Below are 16,861 nucleotides of genomic sequence, written 5' to 3' on the forward strand. Positions count from 1 at the left end.
GTGAAACTTTCATTATTTGAAGATGACATGATACTATATTTGGAAAATCCTGAGATTCTATTTCTGGTATATCACATTCCAGAACCTTGCAAACTAGAACACATACTATGGGCTATGTTTAACCAGAAAATATCAACAGTACTGCAGCAATACCAGGGGCACATGGTAGGGGGAGGAACAAGAGTTAGGGGAAGGTTTGGATTTTCTATTTGGTGAGGGTGTGTTTATTGGCTTTCTTTCTCTTGGGAGCAATGAAATTATCTAAAATTGAGAGTGTTTATGGACTACGGACTTTGGACATTACACATGAGGCCCATTAGATGGAGGCATATTGAAAGATACACTGACTGAGAAGTAGATTGGTGAACGATGATGTAAACATTTGAGATAAAAATGAAGACAATCAGGTCAGGGTTAAGGTAATTCAGAATACAGGGGTAAGGAAGACATTGCCTATATTTTAGAACTTCACCTACTCTTTGAGACCAAAGGAAGATAGTTTTATTATGCTAGCACATAATCTAACTCAACCTTTCTGGATAGATCATTTAAACCCTCCAAACACAAGAAGCCCAGGATAATAATTTAAACCTGTATAGCTCAATGTAATGCTTGGATACATCCCAGAGAACATTAAGCAGATAATCACAAAGTATTGGCAAAGTCCCTTGATGGATGGGAGAAAAATTATGGAACTATTAAGCTTTACCACTGGGGAAACCATTGGGTTGGGATACTGTGCCAACGATTAGGGACACCCAGGTCAGTAGGCCAAGCCCTTGATCTTGAGGCTTGCTCTGGTGAAGCTTACACATGTAGCAGAAAAACTTAGCCAACCTATAGGGATGGCTAAGAGTCATCCCTGGAGGGCCTCTTTTGTTGCTCAGATGTGGCCTCTCTCTCTCTCTAAGCCCAATTCTGCAAGTGAAACCATTGCACTCGCCCCTATGTGGGACATTACATCCTGGGATGAAAGTCTCTCTGGCAGCTTGGGTGATTACTCCAGGGATGAGCCTGGCCCTGGCACCATGGAAGCAATTCCAACCTGACCAAAAGGGAGAAGAGAGGTATAACAAATAAGGTATCAGTAGCTGAGAGAGTTCAAATAGAGTTGAGAGGCTACACTGGAGGTCATTCTTATGTATGCTTCAGTTAGACATTGCTACACATCATAACTTGCCAACCCCCAACTGAAACCATTCCTGCCAATCCTAAAGAATATCTAGGATATTATATGAGACTCTACAAATGTTCCATGCACTAGGGTAACCTTCCAGAAACATACAACCTTCAAATGGTTCCATCTCTCCAGAACATCAACTAGTTCCATCCCCCATCCCATATTATTGACAACCCCTTCCAACATGAAAAAGTTAGAATGGCCATAGCGCAAATACCCCTAAAGAGTAGGAGAAAGATCAAAAGTGATGGTGGAGTTATACAGAGATGGTCGGGTTAAACAAATGAATATGAGTGCCGAATCACTATACTGATATTTCTTTTAGTCTCCAGTACCTTAGAGTAGCTAGAAATAAAACGCTAAAATGATGGAATTGTAACCCATACCAAACTCGGAAATCTGTTTTACAACTAATTGTTGCAAAGTACTTTGAAATTTATTGCTTTTAAGTACATGTGTTTTTTAAAGAGGAGAGGTATAACAGAGAAGGTAGGATTTAATAAATGAATATGACTGTTGAATCATTATATTGATATTTCTTTTGGTCTTTAGTGTCTTGCAGCAGCTAAAAGAAAAAACAAAAAATCATGGAATTGTAACCCATACCAAACTTTAAAATCTGTACTATAGCTACTTGTTAAAATGAACGTGGAAATTTATTGCTTTTTTGCATATATGTTATATTTCACACACATGGAAATAGTTTGTGGGGGAAAAAAAGAGCTAAACAAAGAAGAGAATGGTGGAAGAGTGTCCTGGAAAAGTGGGGCTCACAGAAAGCTTTCTTTTGAATGAAGGGATTCAGCAGTCACCAGTAAGGAGAGCTAAGTGGGGGGTGTGGTCAGAATTGACTCTGCAGTTAGAGCACAGGCTTTGTGAGCTGAAGGGCATCAAGGCAGTGTCTACAGCTTCCAGGAGCCTTATATTCACGTTTACAGGTTTATAGGGAGGCAGTACCTGAAGCCCAGGCAAGACCCTAATTCCCACCCTGCCCCATCACCATTTCTAGAGTCTCTAGCCAGAAAGTAGCTATGCCCCAGCTATAGGAAGACCTTCAGGGGTTCATCTGAGGCTCAGTACCACTATTAGATCCCAGCAAGTGGGACTTCTGCCTCAGCCCCGTGCCTCAAGACCCCATTCCTACTCCCCTTCTCTTTGGGCTTTGGAGCATCTTCCTGGAGATTTTCTTTCTTTCTTTTTTCCCAGATAATCTGTTTTATTGCTATCAGTTCCAAAATAAATCAATCAAAACTACTTCTGCTATTGCATCTGTACCTGCAATGAAAATGACTGGATTTAAACCCACAGTTTAGCATCATTCTGAAAGTAAATAAAAGTAGAACTGACATTTAACAGCCACCCTCATCCCTTCAACTTTGGGATGTGCTGGAGGGATTGCCTTCTGTCTTGATTCAAGTTGAGATATAGAGCTGGCTTATCATTGGGGGAAATCACCATGCAAGATGGTAGTTACAGCTTATGTCTCTTTTTATCAATGAATAAGAAATATAATTGGTTATTTTAAAGGAGAAAATACTTTGCGGTTTCTTATATTCCTGACCAGCATTACATTCTTGCTGAAAAATTTGCCCCTGTTCCTAAAATCTGTCTACCAGGGTTTTGGATACTGTTGTGGATTCGTAGGCAATATAATTCTGTTCTGTCCTTGGATGGCTCTCTCTACTTCAACTCCAATCAGCCCCTACAATTGGCTAAAAAATGTTTTATTTGGTACAAAATTTATATTTTGACTAGTGCATTTCCTAATATAACTTATGTAAACAGCTTAATTGAACACCATAAGTACATGGAACCTTGAGTAGGGCATGAGATTTTGTTGGTTTGTCCAGAGTGATGCCCCGATGAATCCCAGAGTGATTTGATCAGTGAATAAAAAAGTATTTGCAAAGTCCCCTTCGGGGAATGGTGAGAATGGGGAAAATTCAACTTCCCCAAGTTGAATTCTTGATATTCTCACAAGCAGTGGGGACAAATAAAGCAATAGGCTGAGCCCCCAATCTTGGGGTTTGTTCATATGAAACTTAACCCCACAAAGGCTAGGTCAAGTCTACTTAAAATTAGGCCTTAGAGTCACCCCCAAGAGAACCTCTTTTGTTGCTCAGATATGGCTTCTCTCTCCAGCCAACACAACAAGCAAACTCACCACCATCCCTCTGTCTACGTGGGACATGACTCCCAGGGGTGTGAACCTTCCTGGCAATGTGGGACAGAACTCCTAGAATGAGCTGAGACTCAGCATGAAGGGATTGAGAAAACTTTCTCATCCAAAAGGGAAGAGTGAAATGAGATAAAGTGTCAATGGCTGAGAGATTCCAAACAGAGTCAAGAGGTTATCCTGGAGGTTATTCTTACGCATTAAGTAGATATCACCTTGTTAGTCAAGATGTAATGCAGAGGCTGGAGGGAAATGCCTGAAAATGTAGAGCTGTGCTCCACTAGCCATGTTTCTTGAAGATGATTGTATAATGATATAGTTTTCACAATGTGAGTGTGTGTTTGTGAAAACCTTGTGTCTGATGCTCCTTTTATCTACTTTATCAACAGATGAATAAAACATATGGAATAAAAATAAGTAATAGGGGTAACAAATGTTAAAATAAATTTAGTAGATTGAAATGCTAGTGACAAATGAAAGGGAGTGGTAAGGGATATGGTATGTATGAGTTTTTTTCTGTTGTCTTATTTATTTCTTTTTCTGAATTGATGCTAATGTTCTAAGAAATGATCATGATGATGAATATGCAACTATGTGATGATATTGTGAATTATTGATTATATATGTAGAACAAAATGATCATAAGTTAAGAATGTTTGCTGTTATATATTTTTTAAATTTAATAATTAAAAAAAAGCTTACAATCTAGGCCCCTATTTTCCTATAAGCATTTTCTAAAGCGGACCATACCATTCTTGTTCCTTTATTTCTGATTTATTTTATCTCACCAAATGTCCCACATGTTCATTTACATCATTGCATGCCTCACGAATTTGTTCCTTTTTGTAGCAGCACAACCTTCGTTCATAAGTATACACCATCATTCACCAATCTACTTCTCTGTCAGTGCATCTTTCAGGCACCTGCATTCATTGGGCATCATGTAAAGGGCCCAAAGTTCAAAGTCCATCAACATTCTCAATTTTAGATAATTTCATTGCTCCCAAGAAAAAGAAAACCAATAAACACACCCTCACCAAATAGGAAATCTAAACGTCCTAACTCTTGTCCCTTACCCCATTATTTACCTCTGCTGTTGCTGTGGTAGTGCTGATGGTTTCCTTTTGAACATAGCGCATAGCATGCACAAGTAGCTTTCCCCCTGTACCCTGGAATTAAACACCTTTGTACAAGAATCATATCTTTGTAGTAATTCTTGTGAGAACTAATTCATATTTCTAGTGTTAATCAGTGGGACACATAGGTCTATACAACCCCTTTCAGTCTTGTTCATCTTCAATATGGTAATAGTACTTCTAGACCCACTAAAGAATCACCTTCACTCCTATCTATTCCCTTATATTGGAGTTCAACCTCTTTAGCTAATGGTTCATCCACTCTAGCGTCTATGTCTCTCTAAATCCCCTATATTCTGTATTATAAGCCTCTGACTATCCCTTCATACTTGTCATAAAAGTGGAATCATACAATATCTATCCTTTTGTGTCTGGCTAATTTCACTCAGTATTATGTCCTCAAGGCTCATCCATCTTGTCATATGCTTCAGGACATCATTTTGTCTTACTGCTTAAAATATTCCGTCATGTGTATATACCACATTTTGTTGATCTACTCGTCTGTTGGTGGGCATTTGGTTTGTTTCCATCTTTTGGTGATTGTGAATAATGCTGCTATGAACATCAGTGTGAATATGTCTGTTTGTGTCATTGCTTTCAACTTTTCTGGGTATATACCAAGTAGTGCTATTGCTGGGTCATAGGGTGCATTAGTCAGAGTTCTCTAGAGAAACAGAATCAACAGGAAATATTTATAAATATAAAATTTATAAAAGTGTCTCATGAAACCATGGGAATATAGAGTCCAAAATCCATAGGGCAGGCTGTGAAGCTAATGATTCTGATGAAGGGTCTGGACGAACTCCACAGGAGAGTCTCACCAGACGAAGCAGGAAAGAGAGCCTGTCTCTTCTGAATCCTCCCTAAAAGGTGTTCAGCTTGCTAGCTGCCAGAATGCAACACACCAGAAATGGATTGGCTTTTAATAAAAGGGGATTTATTTCATTTGTTCTTCAGAGGCAAGGCAACTAACTTTCAACTGAGGTTCTTTCTTATGTGGGAAGGCACAGGGTGATCTCTACTGGCCTTCTCTCCAGTCCTCTGGATTCCAACAACTTTCCCCAGAGTGGTTCTTTTCTGCACCTCCAAAGGCCTGGGCTGAGCTGCAAGTGCTGAGATGAGGTATGCTGAGCTGCTTGGGCTGTGCTATGTTGAGTCTTTCATTTAAGTAACAGCCAATTAAATCAAACAGCATTCATTACAGCAGGCAACCTCTTAGCCAAATGCAGATGTAATGAGCAACAGGTGGGGTTCACATGCCATTGGCTCGGGTCCACAGCAACAGAACTAGGTACCTTCACCTGGCCAAGTTGACAACTGAATCTAACTACCTCAAAAGGCTTCCAATGATTAGATTAAGTATCACACATTAAAGAAGACACTCCCCTTGGCTGCTTACAAATGGAATCAGTTGTGGATGTAGCCGACATGATCATGATTTAATTCTATGAAATGTCCTCATAGCAAAGACAGGCCAGCACTTGCCCAGCCAGACAAACAGGTACCACCACTTGGCCAAGTTGACACATGAACCTGACCATGACAGTCCACCCCTTGTCAACTTGGCAACTGTACTCATCACCTTAAACCATACCTAATTTCTAAATAGAAAACAATAGGACACATTTTTTTTATCTCCTAACAATACTCAACTGTCCTGCATATCAACAGAAACCCATTAAATCTCTCCAGAATAAGATGCAAGTTCTTGGGTAATATTCATTCTTAAACTTGATATCTTACAACTTAAATAGTATAACATGAACAAAACAGCATTAAAGTCCTCATTTCTGTAACTGATCATGTTGTCATAGTTCATATTTATCACTACCTTCTTCCACTACCCATTCCATGTTCCCTTTACCCTCAGTAAACAATTCAGCCGGCTGTGATTCTTTTGCCTGGTGGGGTGATCCAAACCTTCATTCCTGAAGTTTCAGAGCCATTGGTAATCCTATTTCCCCTTGATAGTCAGGGTCAATCACCCAAGCTAGTAATGTAATCCCCTTATTGGCTTGTTGATCCAGGGGAATGAGTAGCCCAAAGTGACCAGGTGGCAGTTTTAGATTCTAGCTCAATGGAATCATTATTGTTTCTCCTGGTGGAAGCACTCTTCACTTTGGAACTAAAACCTGTAGACCATCAGAGCTCAGGGTCACAGGGACAGGAAGCAAAAATTTTCCTAGTGGATCACTAGGGGTAATAGTGAGTGGTGCCACTCCAATTTCCACACCTTGGTTCCTGGATCTATGGATCCTGGCTATGGGAGAAACAGCACCATACAGAGGATGCTGATTCAGAGCATACACAGCTTCCTGGAGAACATTACCCCAGCCCTTCAAGGTACTGCCACCTATTTGGCACTGTAACTGAGTTTTCAAAAGGCCATTCCACTGTTCTATCAATCCAGCTGCTTCTGGATGATGGGGAACATGGGAAGACCAGAGAATTCCATGAGCATGTGCCCATTCCTTCACTTCATTTGTTGTGAAGTGTGTTCCCTGATCAGAAACAATGCTGTGTGGAATACCATGATGATGGATAAGGCATTCTGTAAGCCCACGGATGGTAGTTTTGGCAGAAGCATTGCGTGCAGGGAAAGCAAACCCATATCCAGAGTATGTGTCTGTTCCAATTAGAACAAATCACTGCCCCTTCCATGAAGGGAGTGGTCCAATGTAATGAACCTGCCACCATGTAGCTGGCTGGTCACCTTGGGGAATGGTGCCATATGGGGGTCTGAGTGTGGGTCTTTGCTGCTGGCAGACTGGGCACTCAGCAGTGGCTGTAGCCAGGTCAGCCTTGGTGAGTGGAAGTTCATGTTGCTGAGCCCATGCGTAACCTCCATCCCTACCAACATGACCACTTTGTTTATGAGCCCATTGGGCAATGACAGGAGTGGCTGGGGAAAGAGGCTGACCGGTATCCACAGAATGGGTCATCTTATCCACTTGATTATTAAAACCTCTGCTGAAGTCACCCTCTGGTGTGCATTCACATGGGGCACAAATATCTTTATGTTTTTAGCCCACTCAGAAAGGTCTTTCCACATACCTCTTCCCCAGAGCTCTCTGTCACCAATTTTCCAATTATGTTCTTTCCAAGTCCCTGGCCATCCAGCCAAACCATTAGCAACAGCCCATGAGTCAGTATTCAAATGCACCTCTGACCGGTTCTCCTTCCAAGCAAAATGAACAATCAGGTGCGCTGCTCAAAGTTCTGCCCACTGGGAGGATTTCCCTTCACCACTGTCCTTCAAGGACACCCCAGAAAGGGGTTGTAGTGCTGCAACTGTTCACTTTCGGGTGGTACCTGCATATCATGCTGAACCATCTGTAAACCAGGCCCAAGTTTTCTCTTCCTCAGTCAATTCACTGTAAGCAACTCTCCAAGAAACCATAGCTCTGGTCTGGGAAAGAGAAGGTAATGTGGCAGGAGTGCAGAGCATGGGTATTTGGGCCACTTCCTCATGTAACTTACTTGTGCCTTCAGGATCTGCTCTGGCCCTATCTCATATATACCATTTCCATTTTATGATGGAGTGCTGCTGCACACACCCAACTTTATGATTTGGTGGGTCAGACAATACCCAGCTTATGATAGGCAACTCAGGTCTCATAGTAAAGTTAAGTGTTCAGTCTCTATGAAGACCCAGTAGCAGGCTAAAAGCTGCTTCTTAAAAGGAGAGTAGTTATCTGCAGCAGATGGTAAAGCTTTGCTCCAAAATCCTAAGGGTCTGCATTGTGATTCTCCAATAGGGGCCTGCCAAAGGCTCCAGACAGCATCTCTATTTGCCACTGACACTTACAGCACCATTGGATCTGCTGGATCATATGGTCTGAGTGGCAGAGCAGCTTGTACAGCAGCCTGGACCTGTTGCAGAGCCTCCTCTTGTTCAGGTCCCCACTTAAAATTAGCAGCTTTTCTGGTCACTCGATAAATGGGTGAGAGTAGCACATCCAAATGAGAAATATGTTGTTGCCAATATCCAAAGAGACCAAATATGCATTGAGCCTCTTTTTTTTTTGTTTTAGGAAGGGCCAGATACAGCAACTTATCTTTCACCTTAGAAGGGATATTGTGACATGCCCCACACCACTGGACCCCTAGAAATTTCACTGAGGTGAAGGCCCCTGTATTTTTGTTGAATTTATCTCCCATCCTCTGACACACAAATGCCTTACCAGTAAGTCTAGAGTAGTTGCTACTTCTTGCTCATTAGGTCCAATCAACATGATATCATCAATATAATGGGCCAGTGTGATGTCTTGTGGGAGGGAGAAACAATCACGTTCCCTGTGGATAAGATTATGACATACAGCTGGAAGGTTGATATACCCCTGAGGTAGGACAGTGATAGTATATTGCTGACCTTGCCAGCTGAAAGCAAACTGTTTCTGGTGGTCCTTACTAACAGCTATTGAGAAAAAAGCATTTGCCAGATCAATAGCTGCATACCAGGTACCAGAGGATGTATTGATTTGCTCAGGCAATGATACCACATCTGGAACAGCAGCTGTAATTGGAGTTACCACCTGGTTGAGCTTATGATAATCCACCGTCATCCTCCAAGACCCATCTGTTTTCTGCACAGACCAAATAGGAGAGTTGAATGGGGATGTGGTGGGAATCACCACCGCTGCATCCTTAAAGTCCTTAAGAGTGGGAGTAATCTCTTCAATCCCTCCAGGAATCTGGTATGTCTTCTGGGCTGATTTGAAAGGATGTATGTCCCCTAGAAAAGCCATGTTTTAATCAAAATCTCACTTCGTAAAGGCAGAATAATCCTTACTGAATATTGCATGTTTGAATCTGTAATTAGATCATCTCCCTGGAGATGTGATTTAATCAAGAGTGGTTGTTAAACTGGATTAGGTGACAACATGTCTCCACCCATTTGGGTGGGTCTTCATTAGTTTCTGAAGTCCTATAAAAGAGGAAACATTTTGGAGAATAAGAGATTCAGAGAGAGCAGAGCAGAATGACACAGCCATGAGAAGCAAAACCCACCAGCTTGTGACCTTTGGAGATGAAGAAGGAAAATGCCTCCTGGGGAGCTTCATGAAACAGGAAGCCAGGAGAAGAAGCTAGCAGATGATGTCATGTTCACCATGTGCCCTTCCAGATGAGAGAGAAACTCTGACTGTGTTCACCATGTACCTTCTCACATAAGAGAGAAATCCTGAACTTCATCGGCCTTCTTGAACCAAGGTATCTTTCCCTGGATGCCTTTGATTGGACATTTCTATAGACTTGTTCTAATTGGGACATTTTCTCGGCCTGAGAGCTGTAAACTAGTAACTTATTAAATTCCTCTTTTTAAAAGCCATTCCGTCTCTGTATATTGCATTCCGGCAGCTAGCAGACTAGAACAGCTTCTGATTTACTATTTTGCTAGGAAGGGGCAGTTCTAGTGGCTTCCACTTGGCTTTTCCCACCATATTAGCCTTCACTGCATGAGTTAAAGAGCCAATGTGGGGATTCTGCCAGTAACTCAGTATGGCTATTCCAATTATGCATTCTGGAATTGGAGAAATAACTACAAAATGGGTCCAGTGGGCCCTGGACCCATTGTGAGATGGACCTGAGCTAAAACTCCATTGATTACCTGACCTCCATAAGTCCCCACTCTTACTGGTGGACCAGAGTGATATTTTGGGCCCCCCATAATTAATGTCACTTCTGAACCAGTGTCTAATAATCCCCGAAATATCTGATCATTTCCTTTTCTCCAGTGCACAGTTACCCTGGTAAAGGCCATCAGTCTCCTTGGGGAAGGCTTGGAGGAAGATTAACAGTATAGATTTGTGGCAGTGTAACAGGATTCTCCCCCAAAGGGACCTGGCATCCCCTTCATTCAAGAGACTCTGGGTCTGTAAACTGTCTCAAGTTTGGAAATGACTCTGTGTTTTTGTAATTCAAGTTAGACTTCTGTTCACTTGACATAGAACCCTTTTGTTTGTACAGCTCAAGCGAGAATTTAGTAGACTGCCCATTTGTTGCATTTATAGGTACCCCAGGGTTTACTAACCAACACCACAAATCTCTGTGAGTCAGATTATTTTGACTCCTGCTTCGAGTTTGCTGCCTATTATAATAGCCACATCCACCCTGTCTTTGGCAATTAAGTTGCTGCCACCTGGCTTCTCCCAACTCAGGATCCCATCATCCCCATTGTGTTTAAGGATTCCAGTTCAATGAAAGCAGTTCCCACAGTAATATCTGACTTACAGAGAAGTGCAACTACAGAGCTCTTCAGGGATGATGGCGCTAGTCTCACAAATTTATTTCTCACTGTTCTGGTGAAAGGTGCATCCTCCGGACATTCCTGGGGTGTAAGAGCAGGCTTTGCATGATAAATCCACTCTAACATTCCAATCTCTCTAAGCCTCTGGGTCCCCTCATGTACATTATATGAGGGCACTTTTGGCATTTCAACCTCAGGTAATGTCGGCCACCTTTTGATCCATGTTTCAACCAACCATCCAAACAAACTGTTAATGCCTTTTCTAACCCCTTGAGCTATAACATTGAATGCAGAATCTCTGCTTAGTGGGCCCATATCAATAAATTCAGCCTAATCTAGCCTTATATTCCTCCCACCATTATCCCACACCCTTAAAATCCACTGCCACACACATTCCCCTGATTTCTATCTATATAAATTGGTAAACTCACACAGTTCTTCTGGAGTATAATGTACCTCCTCATGTGTCATACTTTGTACCTCACCTTTAAGGGCCTATTGGGACTTTAGTCTAGTTACAGGTCTGGAAGAAATGAGGGGTGGTGAGGGTGGGTCATGAAAAGAATTAAAAATCTCTTCCAAGCTATTTCCTCAGGGCATTCATCTGCAGTTACATCTGATGAAACAGGATTAATCACTCTAGGGCTAATCCCTTCAGGTGGAGGTTGGGTGGCCAACTCCTCAAAGCAGGCTGGAGGTGGGGCAGCTATGTCTTCAGGGCAGACTATTACAGGGTTATCTAGAGAAGACTCAACATGACCTAGGGTTTCAACTTTGTTACTGATATCATTATCAGTCCATATGTCACCATCTCATTTTTCAGGGTCCCACATCATTCCAATCAATGCCCTCACTTTAACAGCAGGCAACATCCAAGATTGAGATCTCAATTTATGTTGTAAAGTTGCTAATCTAACAATAAGATTCTGAGCTGATTTTTGGAGATCTCAAGTCTATGGCTATAGGAAATAAGATTTTCCTTCAGGACACTCACAGAAACATCTACATCCGTCAGACAGTGCTTAAGCTTCTCATTTGAAGCCTTAAGCTCATCCCTTTCACTCATTAACGTATACAGTGTATCTAACAACAACCAGTCAACATCTCTATACTTCCTATTTCCACAAAACTCCATAAAAGTGTAAAAAACATTATCCCCTAGAGCCTGGCTTTGTACAAGCGAGACATTTGAATAATCAAATGGTGATATTTTGACTATCTCTTTTGCCAACTCACTCCATGGATTGGCAATGTCATTCTGATTACGGGAATCAGAGTCCTTAGTGCATTTGAGTTCAGTCAGAGTAGAAAATCATTCATAAAAGCCCATTTTTAAGATTCTGTTTCTTATGAACCACTCCTGGTACCAAGTTGTATTAGGGTTCTCTAGAGAAACAGAATCAACAGGAAATATTCGTAAATATAAAATTTATGACTTCCGGAGAAGATGGCGGCTTAGTAAGACGCGCGGGTCTTAGTTCCTCCTCCAGAAAAGCAACTAAAGAAACAGAAACAATACAAAGCAGCTCCCGGAGTCACAACAGAGACCAAAAAAGACAGCGTACCCCATTCTGGAACGGCTGAACGGGTAGGGAGAATCCACTGCTGTGAGATACCCGAGGGGTGCACGTTTTCCCAGCTGGGGTGGCTGGCGTCTGGGGTCCCCTCCACGCACGTGGCTCCCCGGTCTGACTGGGAACATTGGATAGCGGGGCCCTCCCGTCACGCTTGGCGTCTCGGGCCAGCTGGGCAATTTGGACCGGCACTCCCCCAAGCCACGGCCAGCGACCCCCGCCTCCACGCGCGGTTTCCCGGGCTGACTGCCCCGCAGACAAACGACCGCCACGAGCGCCACCTACTGGGCAGGAAAAGAAAAACAGAGCCCAGAGATTCCACAGAAAAACCTTTCAACCAGCTGGGTCCCACACCCAGGGAGATCTGATCAAATGCCCAGACACCAGCAGAAAATAATGGATGACGCTCGGAAAATTGAAGATATGGCCCAATCAAAGGAACAAACCAATAGTTCAAATGAGATACAGGAGCTGAGACAACTAATGCTGAATATACGAACAGAAATGGAAAAACTCTTCAAAAACCAAATCAATAAATTGAGGGAGGACATGAAGAAGATATGGGCTGAACAAAAAGAAGAAATAGAAAATCTGAAAAAACAAATCACAGAACTTGTGGGAGTGAAGGACAAAGAAGAAAAAATGGAAAAAACAATGGATACCTACAATGGTAGATCTAAAGAGACAGAAGCTACAATTAGTGAACTGGAGGATGGAACAACTGAATTCCAAAAAGAAACAGAAACTATAGGGAAAAGAATGGAAAAACTTGAGCAGGGAATCAGGGAACTGAATGACAATATGAAGCGCACAAATATACGTGTTGTGGGTGTCCCAGAAGGAGAAGAGAAGGGAAAAGGAGGAGAAAAACCAATGGAAGAAATTATCACTGAAAATTTCCCAACTCTTATGAAAGACCTAAATATACAGATCCAAGAAGTGCAGCGCACCCCAAAGAGAATAGACCCAAATAGGCGTTCTCCAAGACATTTACTAGTTAGAATGTCAGAGGTCAAAGAGAAAGAGAGGATCTTGAAAGCAGCAAGAGAAAAACAATCTGTCACATACAAGGGAAACCCAATAAGACTATGTGTAGATTTCTCAGCAGAAACCATGGAAGCTAGAAGACAGTGGGATGATATATTTAAATCACTAAAAGAGAAAAACTGCCAACCAAGACTCCTATATCCAGCAAAATTGTCCTTCAAAAATGAAGGAGAAATTAAAACATTTATAGACAAAAAGTCACTGAGAGAATTTGTGACCAAGAGACCAGCTCTGCAAGAAATACTAAAGGGAGCACTAGAGTCAGATACGAAAAGACAGAAGAGAGAGGTATGGAGTAAAGTGTAGAAAGAAGGAAAATCAGATATGATATATATAATACAAAAGCCAAAATGGTAGAGGAAAATATTATCCAAACAGTAAGAACACTAAAAGTTAATGGACTGAATTTCCCAATCAAAAGACATAGAATGGCAGAATGGATTCAGCTTTAAGACAAGATAAACTTATGAACCATGTAATAACATGGATGGACCTAGAGAATATTATGCTGAGTGAATCCAGCCAAAAACTAAAGGACAAATACTGTATGGTCCCACTGATGTGAACGGACATTCGAGAATAAACTTGAAATATGTCATTGGTAACAGAGTTCAGCAGGAGTTAGAAACAGGGTAAGACAATGGATAATTGAAGCTGAAGGGATACAGACTGTGCAACAGGACTAGATACAAAAACTCAAAAATGGACAGCACAATAATACCTAATTGTAAAGTAATCATGTTAAAACACTGAATGAAGCTGCATCTGAGCTATAGGTTTTTGTTTTGTTTTGTTTTGTTTTGTTTTGATTTTACTATTATTACTTTTATTTTTTTCTCTATATTAACATTCTATATCTTTTTCGGTTATGTTGCTAGTTCTTCTAAACCAATGCAAATGTACTAAGAAATGATGATCATGCATCTATGTGATGATGTTAAGAATTAATGATTGCATGTGTAGAATGGTATGATCTCTAAATGTTGGGTTAATTTCTTTTTTTCCGTTAATTAAAAAAAAAAAAAAAAGAGAAGGGATAATTGGAGATGAAGGGATACAGACTGTACAACGGGACTGGATATAAAAACTCAGAAATGGACAGCACAATACTACCCAATTGTAATGCAATTATATTAAAACACTGAATGAAGCTGCATGTGAGGTATAGGTTTTTTGTTTTTGTTTTTTTTGTTTTTTTTTTCTTTCTATTATTGTTTTAATTCTTATTCTGTTGTCTTTTTATTTCTTTTTCTAAATTGATGCAAATGTACTAAGAAATGATGAATATGCAACTATGTGATGTTATTAAGAATTACTGATTGTACATGTAGATTGGAATGATTTCTAATTGTTTTGTTAATTCTTTTTTTAATTAATAAAAAAAAAAATTTATAAAAGTGCCTCACATAACCGTGGGAACATAGAGTCCAAAATCCGCAGGGCAGGCTGTGAAGCTGACGATTCGATGGAGGTTCTGGATGAACTCCACAGGAGAGGCTCATGGCCAAAGCAGGAAAGAGAGACTGTCTCTTCTGAATCCTCCTTAAAAGGCTTCCAGTGATTAGATTAAGCATAACTCATTAAAGAAGACACTCCCCTTGGCTGATTACAAATGGAATCTGCTGTGTATGTAGCCGACATGATCATGACTGAATTCTATGAAATGCCCTCATAGCAAAAGACAGGCCAGCACTTGCCCAACCAGACAAACAGGTACCACCACTTGGCCAAGTTGACACATGATCCTGACCATGACAGAGGGCAGCTCGATATTTAGTTTCCTAAGGAGCCGCCAAACAGTCTTCCATAGTGACTGCACCATTATACATTCCCACCAGCAGTGTGTAAATGTTCCAGTTTCTCCACATCCTCTCCAACATTTATAGTTTCCTGATCATTTAATAGCAGCCATTCTTATAGGTGTGAGGTGGTATCTCATTGTAGTCTTGATCTGCATTTCCCTTATAGCCAGTGAAAACAAGCATCTCTTCATGTGCTTTTGAGCCATCTGTATTTGCTCTTCAGAAAAATGCCTATTCATATGTTTAGACCATTTTGTAATTTGGTTGTTTGTTCTTTTGTTGTTGAGTTGTATGATTTCTTTGTATATACAGGGAATCAAACCTTTGTCTCATATGTGATTTCCAAATATTTTCTCCCATTGAGTTGGCTGCCTCTTCACCTTTTTTGACAGTCTTGTGAGGTGCAGAAGCATTTGATTTTGAGGAGTTCCCGTTCATCTATGTTTTCTTTTGCTGCTTGTGCTTTGGGTGTAAAGTTTAGGAAGCTACCTCCTATTACTAGGCCTTGAAGATGTTTCCCTACATTTTATTCTAGAAGCTTTGTGGTGATATTTCTTATATTTAGGTGTTTGACCCACATTGAGTTAATTTTTGTGTAGGATGTAAGATAGGGTTTCTCTTTCATTGTTTTGGCTATTGATATCCAGTTCTTCCATGCCCAATTATTGAAAAGACTATTTTGTTCCAGGTCAGAGGATTTGGGGGCCTTGTCAAAATTCAGTTGACCATAGATTTGGTGGTCTATTTCTGCACTCTCAATTAAATTCCATTGGTCAATGCTTCTATCTTTGTGCCAGTATTATGCTATTTTGACCACTTATTATAAAGCCTATTTGTGGCTTTATAATAGGTTTTAAGTCAGGGAGTGTTTATCCTCCCACTTTGCTCTTCTTTTTTAGTATGCTTTTAACTATTCAGGCTCTCTTTCCCTTCCAGATGAATTTGGTAATTAGCTTTTCCAAATCTTCAAAGTAGGTTGTTGGAATTTGATGACAGTACTGTGTTGAATCTGTAGATCACTTTGGGGAGAATTGACTTCTTAACTATATTTAGCCTTCTTATCCATGAGTGGGGAATATCTTTCCACCTATTTAGATCTCCTTTGATTTCTTTTAGCAATGTTATGTAGTTTTCTGTGAACATGTCCTTTATGTCCCTAGTTAAGTTCATTCCTAAGTATTTCATTCTTTTAGTTGCCATTTTGAATGGAATTTTTTCCTTAACTGACTCCTTGGTTAGGTCATTGCTTGTGTATAGAAATATTACTGATCTTTGCCGATTAATTTTATATCCGCCACCTTGCTGAATTTGTTCATTAGCTCAAGTAACTTTGCTGTAGATTTCTCAGGGTTTTCCAAGTATAGTATCATATTATCTGCAAATAATGAGAGTTTTACTTCCTCCTTTCCAATTCGAACACCTTTTATTTCTTTTTCCTGTCTAACTGCTCTAGCTAGAACTTCTAACACAATGTTGAATAATAGTGGGACAGTGGGCATCCTTGACTTGTTCCTGATCTTAGGGGAAAGCTTTCAGTGTTTCTCAATTGAGTACAATGCTGGCTATTGGTTTTTCATATATTCTCTTTATCATATTGAGGTAGTTAACTATGATTCCTATCTTTTGGAGTGTTCTTATCAGAAAAGAGTGCTGAAGTTTGCTGAATGCTTTTTCAGCATCAATCAAGATGATCATGTGA

The sequence above is a fragment of the Tamandua tetradactyla genome, chromosome 8, assembly GCF_023851605.1.
Source record: "Tamandua tetradactyla isolate mTamTet1 chromosome 8, mTamTet1.pri, whole genome shotgun sequence".
Lineage (NCBI taxonomy): Eukaryota > Metazoa > Chordata > Mammalia > Pilosa > Myrmecophagidae > Tamandua > Tamandua tetradactyla.